Below are 8897 nucleotides of genomic sequence, written 5' to 3'. Positions count from 1 at the left end.
TTTTAAATAAATAAAAAACCAACAAGTAATTCTGAAGATACTGACTGCGAAAAAGCACTATCAGAGACACCCAATAGGAAAAAAATGAAAACTGAATTACAAAAATTAAGCGGTTTAAAACATTTAGATTAAAATAACCAGGTATAATCAAAGAATAAAACTTGATAGACAATTTCTGAAAATTTTCATCACAATGATAGAAAAAAATTATATATTTTTTTATTATTAATATGTTGGAATGTTTATTATGTTGACAATAAATAATGAATGATTAAAATAAAGTTTATAGTGTTTTTGTTTTAAATGGCATAATTTTAAAAAAGACTAAAACACATTTTGTTTTTATAAAAAACAGTCTAACAGAAACTAAAAAGTATACGTAAAGCAAAACAAATAAGATAAAAATAGATCTTATACAATCGTTAAAGAGGGATATTAAGATTATTTGCTTCATTTATCTCTTTTTACGAAATATATTTAAATGCGATTGTTAACCCGGTTAATCTAATGATCCAACCGTTCGTAATTAAACTACCAGCTGATTACTCTCAGCACTGATCTTGGAACAGCTGATTAGTAAACTACCTAATCTAGGATTTTAATTCAAAACCCCTAACATGTTTAATTTATGTCAATGATGACAGGTATTGATAATTTCGATTCCAAATATCTCGAGAACCATTACTCGTAGCGATTTTTACCAAGAGACCTTCTTTTTTTATGTAAAAAACGACATAAATGTATAATATACATTTAGTATATATTATATACTGAGTAAAAAATAGTTATTAATGATATAAGTGCTAAAAGTGGTATTTTATTTAAGCTTCCCTTCGAACAAAATAAAATCACTTTTAGCATACATATCATACACTATTTTTTCCACAAACAAGTTTATGCTCGTGTATATCAAGGTATTATTACTTTTTATGTTAATGAATAATTCAAAATATGTCATTCTAAAATCAAATTAATTATGGAGTTTATGGTTGCCAGGGTAACAATTATCGCTTCAGTGTTAAAAGTAAATCACTAGTGCTAAAAGTAAATGACTTTTACCATCAGTGACATAATGTCACACATACATATGTCACATTTTAGGCACTGACAGCGTGCGTTAAAATTTACATTTTACTGACGTTTGTAGAAAAATATTTTTTATAGTAGTTTTATACAGGTACGGCCGAAAAGTTATTAATTACACTTCAAACCAGTTAAAAAAATATGTAGGTGGCGCCCAATAAAAAATCTACGAAATAAAATGACTTCTGCACCCTGTATCTCGAGGCACTAAGCATTTTAGGACATACAAACATGTTTTTTTTTTTGCAAACTTTTTACTTATTTTTATCTACAGAATATGCTGCCGAAGTTTCCGGAATACAGTTCGCAACCACCTTGTAGAAAAAAACGAAACAAAAAACATATTTTTTTGGCGAAAAGTCACTCTAAGAAGCCACCGAACTCGGGCGATCGATTCTTTAATCAGGCACCTCCTGGTAAGGAACTTCACTAGTGATGTTGAACCGCTCGAAGTAGTGCGTGAGGAATTCAAAGGTGGGTCTTTTCCGGTATCGCGTCCCAGCATTTCAGCATGATCTGGTAGATTTCGTCGGGCAGCGAATGAGACGGAGGTTTAGGCATTCTATAACCTTGTTCCAACAGCTCAATAACTTCCCCGCCCGTGCATCCCCCGGGTACGGAACTTGACCATAAGTGAACAGTTCCATCAGCAAGATTCCGTACGACCACACGTCGGATTTGATGGAGAATTTCCCCGTAAACTATGGCTTCTGGGCGGTCCATTTTACGGGAATCGCGATCCCTGTTTCGGACAGTACTCGTTGTCTTCGATGACCCGAGCCAAGCCGAAGTCGCAGATTTTGGCGATGTTGTTCTCGCCGATGAGTACGTTACGGGCGGCTAGGTCTCTGTGGATCAGCTGCTTGGACTCGAGGTACTCCATGCCGCTGGCCACTTGGAACGCTATGTAGATCAAGTCTTCGAATTCTAGTAGTTTGCCCTCGTCTTTGCGTAGGAAGTCGAGCAGGCTGCCTTTGGACATGTACTCTTGGACGATGTAGATTGGTTCTTGTTCGCTGCAGACGCCGTAGAGGGCGACCTAAAAGAGAATCGTACAATGTACTTAAGAATTTTAGACATACACTCACCGGCACGAAAAACGAGGACCTTAAAATTTTGATGTAATTGAAAGTTTAGTATATTTTGTTCTAGTGTCTTTTTGATGATTTTTAAGCAATTTGTAGCTAAATTATTTGATTTTTAGTATTTCTTTTTAAATTAAAAATCAAAGTTTTGCTGAAAGTTCGAAACAACCTGTGGAATATGTTAACAAAGCAAGGAATTTAAAAATCATTTTATTATCTAGGTACGTCTTTTTCTCGATAGTTTGTTTTTTGATTCATCTCTATAGCTTTATTTTTATTGGAGATATTCGCTGTTGAATAAGACAGCAACGATTTACAGCAATTTTAGCATTGCTTTTGGGTCCTCATCAACACACTTATAAAATTGTGTTAATTGTTTTTGTAATGTCAATGTCATTGATAAGTTATATTGTTATTGTTTATTGACGTTTGCTCTAGTACAGATGATTTTAAGTTCGAAAGTATCGGCTATTGCTGCTTTAACTAATCATGGTAGAGATCAACTTTTGGACTTCCAAACCATATCACCTAGAGAACTGCTCAACAGGCAATAAAAATATGATTTTTCAAAGACAGTAACATTACATCAATCTTAAACACTATTTTATAGGTCTGTTGTCTAGGACCAAAGGCAAAGGCATGGTTCTAATGTAAAAAATACGAAAAAAAGTGGCTTCTTCAAAAGCGAATATCTCCAACAAAAATAAAGCTATTGAGATGAATCAAAAAATCAAACTATCGCCTGTCATTTTTGACATATGACACAAACACCTTTTTTTAAATGGAAACTATAGTTGGCCATGACAAAAAAATCGTAATTTTTAAAGCTTTCCAGCGATATAAGCTATATTTTTTTTTCAAAAAATTACTGAGTTTGGTTTGGCCAATTCTTATCTTTTTTGACTAATTTCACTTAGTTGGCCTGGTAATCTTATTCTATTAAGATTTATAACTTATAAAATGACAGAATATTTTATTAAACGATTCCTTACAATTTACCTACATTAAACAAAATTTAAAAAGCTATATCACTAGATATACTTTAAGTTATTTTAGCAAATGTTCAAAAAATCCACTATTGTTTTGAGTACTATAAAATGCGTACATAAAATGTCTTGAAAATCGTTCTCATAAATACGTAAGTACAGTTTGACAAATATAGGAAGAGACTTGGGGATAGCATCCGTCGCGCACACGATAGAGAGAGAACGCATTCGGCGGAAGAGAGATGCAGTTACGTTACGAAAAATCTGATTCAAGCAAATTTGTGGGCTGTCCCATGGAGGAATAAGAGAGGAGAGATGCTACAGTTGTTGCAAAAAGAGGTTCACCTAGCCACCCGCCATCTTAGATTGTGGTACTTTTTGTAATTTGTGCATTTTTCTCGAAATTTAATGTTTTTCATCGATAATTTGAGTGTTTTCTATTACAAAAACATTTAAAACCATCATGTTGTTGTGTGCTGTACGCAATTGTATGAGCAGGAAAGGTATCCACTCGAAGAAACTCACCCGCGTAACATTTCACAGGTTAGATAAACAGTGTGCAGGTCCGTAATGACCGAAATAACGAATGAACATTAATTAGTATTTTATGCCTATTTTAAGTTTGGTGTAGTAATGCCAAGTAATTTGTTCATTGCGATACACACGATTACACAATTATTTTACATTAGCTCAAGGCAAATTTTCATCATTGTTTGTTTTATTATTTGAAGTTTTACTTAATCAGGTCCTGTCCAAAGGGTACACATTTGGCCCCGCCCAAACAACGAAGTGAGACTGTTTTTATCCTACAGAAATACGTGTAGTAGCAACTCCGCTCTCTTATTCCTCCGTGGGGCTGTCCACTGCGCATCGAGGAGCATCTCTTATTTTACATTTCTCACGTCTCTAGCTATACTTGTTAAGTTGTAACGTTCACCAGTCAACGTATCCTCGAAAATGTATGGTTCAAGAAGAGTTCAACAACACGCTTTTCTTCTTTTGCAAAATCCTTTCCTATTTACAATTTACACATCACATGTGATGATAGTTTGACTGTTTGATATTTCTGAGAGCAAGGACAATAGAACTTCTCTCCATGGCTAAGCAAAATTGATTAAAAAAGAGAAGAATTGGTGATAAAACTCAGTAATTAAAAAAAAACATATTATAACTTATATCGCCAAAAATCTTAAAAAATTGCGCTTTTTATGAAGTCATGGCCAACTATCGTTTCCATAAAAAACATACGTTTGTATCATATTATGTCAAAAATTACAGATTTTAGAAAAAAAAACGGAGAACACTACCTCATTGGATCTGATTATCTACAGCATTTATATGAAAACTTTTTGTCTAGAATAGATTATAATGGAATTAAGGAGAATTTTTATATTTTTAAAATAGCCCAAATTTGTTTATTTTTTCAAAATAAGACATAAACTTTATGAAAAAAAGGCGCATTATGTTTGTCCTCACAAAACTGCAATTCTTCCCCCATTTAACCGACTCTCTAATTCCAGTAGTTTCCGAGATGCCCATAGGGAACATCGTAGAAAACTCACTCTGTATACATAAATATATTTGATTTTTTTTAAAAAATCTGACTTAGTGTGCTATTGTAAATCGGCGATTTGTGTTTGTTTATTCAACAAAATGAGAAAAATCCCCACTTTAATTTGAAGCCAACACCAATGAGCAGATAAATGAGCAAACCCATTTGATAGTTCTAAAAATCATGCTGAATTAAACACACCGCAAATAAAAAATGACGTAAACAAAGAAAACTGCAAAAAACAAATAAATAATGTCAATGCCAACCAAATACCAAATAGTGCGAAAAACAAGAATGTAGAACTACTATTACTCTAATTAATGGTAGTTAGGCAACAAGAAAAGTGAAAACAACCATGCAACAACTTGCATCGTAAATTTATATATTTTAAAAATAATTATTAGGATTAGTAATTCAACGTTCAATGTTTATATAAGGTTTTAGAGATTTATTCTAAATAAATATGTAGAGGTTTATTATATAAGTGTAATTTTAACAAACATATATGTATAAATATTTGTATGTTACATGTATGTTACAGTGGCGGTTCGTGAGCCGTGGGACTGGTTAGGCGACAAGTTTTTAGATGCATCTATTTTTTGGAACTGTTTTCAGGATCTTTATCGCAGAGTCTGCAGCAAAGACTTCCTTGATACAGGTTGAGCTTGTTCAGGTAACACTTGACAGCCATGTGTACTGTCAAGAGGCCTGTTGTAATCCGCACTTTATTCCTGCTAAGCATTAACAGTTCTTTTGCGGTTTTAGGCCCTTGAATAAAGGCCTTGCTGTGCCTGTGCCCCTGTCTCTTTCTCCAGTGGACATTCTGCTACAAAAGCTACAAGTCGTTAGGTTTGTACTATATGGATGATGGTCTAATAATTCGATGTTTCCTTGCTTTAAAAACTGGCTTTGAGCTGGAAACTTGCATTGTCTTGATGGAGGATAATTTGTCGTCGAGGGTTAATTTTCCGAAACTCAGCAATTACTTCCGACAAACAATAAGTACGCACGATATATTCGATTATAACCAATTTTGGATAAAAAGTTTTCAGATAAAAGCTGTAGATAATCACATCCATAATGAGATTGTGTTTTCCGTTCTTTTTTCAATAATAGTCTGTAATTTTTGACATATGGCACAAATATGTTTTTTTTTTAATGGAAACCATAGCACAGATTATAGAAAGACTGATTCATGGTACACCGAGCCGTACCCGAGCCGGGCACGTTCCGTAAAGTAGACACCGAGCCACGTCCGGGCCTTCAATATATGCTACACCGAGTGGACAACGGGGATCATGTCCGTGCCGATTATATTCTAGAAAACAGTGTTGCCGAAGTGGTACATTTGTACCAAATTTGATACTTTTAATTCTATTTGGTACAGTGGTACTACATTTTCAAATCCAGGATGATTTGGTACAATAATTATTTCCCACGCGCACCGAAAATGAATAGATATTTAAAAATTTTCAAGTTTTCTTCGGGTTGTTATTTAATATAGGCAACGCTATGGACATTACAACGTTTATAATACGTGGTTAATTAATGCGGATTGTCTCCGAATAGTATCGGTAAGCGCGTTTTATGCAATATCAACGACAATAATTATTAAATATCATCTATAATCATTTTTCGGTGCGCGTGGGAAATAATTATTGTACTAAATTATCCTGGATTTGAAAATGTAGTACCACTGTACCAAATAGAATTAAAAGTATCAAAAATTTGGTACCAAATGTACCACTGCGGCAACACTGTTTTCTAGAATATAATCGGCACGGACGTGATCCCCGTTGTCCACTCGGTGTAGCATATATTGAAGGCCCGGACGTGGCTCGGTGTCTACTTTACGGAACGTGCCCGGCTCGGGTACGGCCCGGTGTACCATGAATCATCCTCTATGTGCGCACCGGCGAACCAGCACACCTCCACAAACATGCAAATATTGAAGGGTTCGTCAGTATTTCGAGTACGCTAGCTGGCTCAAGTCGCATGATGTAGGTTAGATTTCGTTTATTTTGTTCGAACCTTTAAATCGTTTTTAAATATGAATGAAGAAAAGTTTATTTTACTGGTACAAAAGTATCCAGAGCTGTGCGATACGAGCCTAGCATTTTATATATAGAGACCAAGAAAGGAAACATGCAATATGGGAGTCGATAGCAAAAAAAAATAGTAAAATTTGATTTGTGACATTCAAAAATATTGGAAAAACTTTTCTTCGAATCTTTTAATTCAGGAAACAAATGATGATATTCGCCATATTACTTTCTCTTTTGATTTATAGAGTGAACCCAAAATCTTCTTTTTTTTAGCTTCCTTCTCTTCCTCCTCTTCTTCACACAACATGGCTAAAAATAATAATTTCTTCCTCTGAACTACTCATTTTCAATACTTTTATGTTGCACGCTCTAGTAGTTGAGCCTTGACAACTGTACTTTTTCGAAACTCTCGCTTATGTTGCTGGTCTGTGGCGGTAAAGTGTGCGATGTCATGCAGGATGCAGGTTTGTGCTGTGCTGGTCCGTACTGGTCCGTGTAGGTATAGTGTGCGCGATCTTTTAGTCCTATTCTTCTTTGGATCTCGTGTGTTTGGTTGTCAAGATTAATTGTTATTTCATTCCCCAGATTTATATGAATACACTTATTCTATATTTGCTTTGTCCACCGAGACATTTTCACTAATAACAAGATTGGTCATTAGTTTTGTTTTTGGATGATTTATGCATAGTCCAATAAACTACTTGTTTGTTTTGGATTCATTTGAAAAGCTTTACAGAAAAAAAAACATGAAATTGTAACTACAAAAAAAAAATAGATTTATCCAGATTCAGGTAAAGGAACAAACAAGCAACAAAGGATTAAGTGAACATTTTCAACTAATAGTAAATTGAATTTTATATGGCTCTGTTTTTACTGATACTATCTTATTTTTATCAGTCTACAATTTCGATTGCTTTGACAGAGCCCACATGGTATAAACCGTGATAACAGCTGTGGTTATTCAACATGATATACCCAACAGTTTTCTGAAAATATTACATAAATAGTTACATAACTTATGAAAATATAACCTAAAAAAATATTGCTACAATAATCAAACAGATAGATGATACAAAACTTTAACTGTCTTGTTGATATTGGCATACACTTAGCTAATGAGGCATGTTAAAGACACGATTGTTTACATTTTCCTTGAATATTAGTTAGTAATAAGTAAGTAATAATCTATTTGGTTTATATGAAGCAATGGGAAAGGCGTGAAACACATTATTATTGCATTTTTGCATAAACTGGGTGTTCGTTAAGCGTAGTAATATCATTATTCAGATATATGGTAATGTTTCTATTATTTATTATACATTTATTTTTTCAAATATTTTAACTAGATATAAAATTGTTTGTAATGGAGCAGATATACCGTATGATCGAGAAAAAAGCGGCGTCAATCGATATATTATTGACTGAAAAAATCAGATAAATACATCTCTCTCCAAAATACAATAAAGGGAATAGAAAAGTATACAAATTAAACATATTCGTCAGTGAAACGTGATAACCTGCTAACTCCATTTTTTACGTTAATAAGTTTTTTTTATACCATTAGAAAGAGAAAAAAATACTCTATAAGTAGGGAAAGCAAACATATTTTTTCCCATTAAAGAAAATTTTTATTTTAACTCAATAATATCTGCTAACTCCTAGTGATCTGAAATAGCCACCGAAATGCTGCTATCTCCGTAATTTCCGTTACGATCACGCTAAAGCAAAATTCTTACTCGTATTTTCTTTAGTACAGTACGTCCATCCAGGGTCGCACTAGGCCAAAGGGGCCCGGGTGGCAATGTAAGAAGGGGCTAGTGTGTTTTTTTTTGGCGTATTTTTTCGCCTTACGTTTTGGACAATTTTTCCCTATTATATACAGGGTGAGTCTTAAATAAGTGCAAATATTTTTAGGGTAGTATATTTCGACCCATGAAACACGATTACGAGGTTTTTTGCGCGAATTTTTTTTTTGAAAATTTGTAATTTAAAAAAAATTGTTTTTTTTTTAATTTTTAGTTTAAAAACGTACTTTGTTTGTAATATGGTAACATAGGTAGTAGATTAAATTTACAAGAAAGAAAATCCAATGATTCTCAAAATTATAGCAAATAATTGGAAATTTTAAAAGTGAAATAACTCGGTT

The sequence above is a fragment of the Sitophilus oryzae genome, unplaced genomic scaffold (assembly GCF_002938485.1).
Source record: "Sitophilus oryzae breed Bouriz unplaced genomic scaffold, Soryzae_2.0 scaffold_180_pilon_pilon, whole genome shotgun sequence".
Taxonomy (NCBI): Eukaryota; Metazoa; Arthropoda; class Insecta; order Coleoptera; family Curculionidae; genus Sitophilus; species Sitophilus oryzae.
This window is presented reverse-complemented; position numbering follows the sequence as displayed.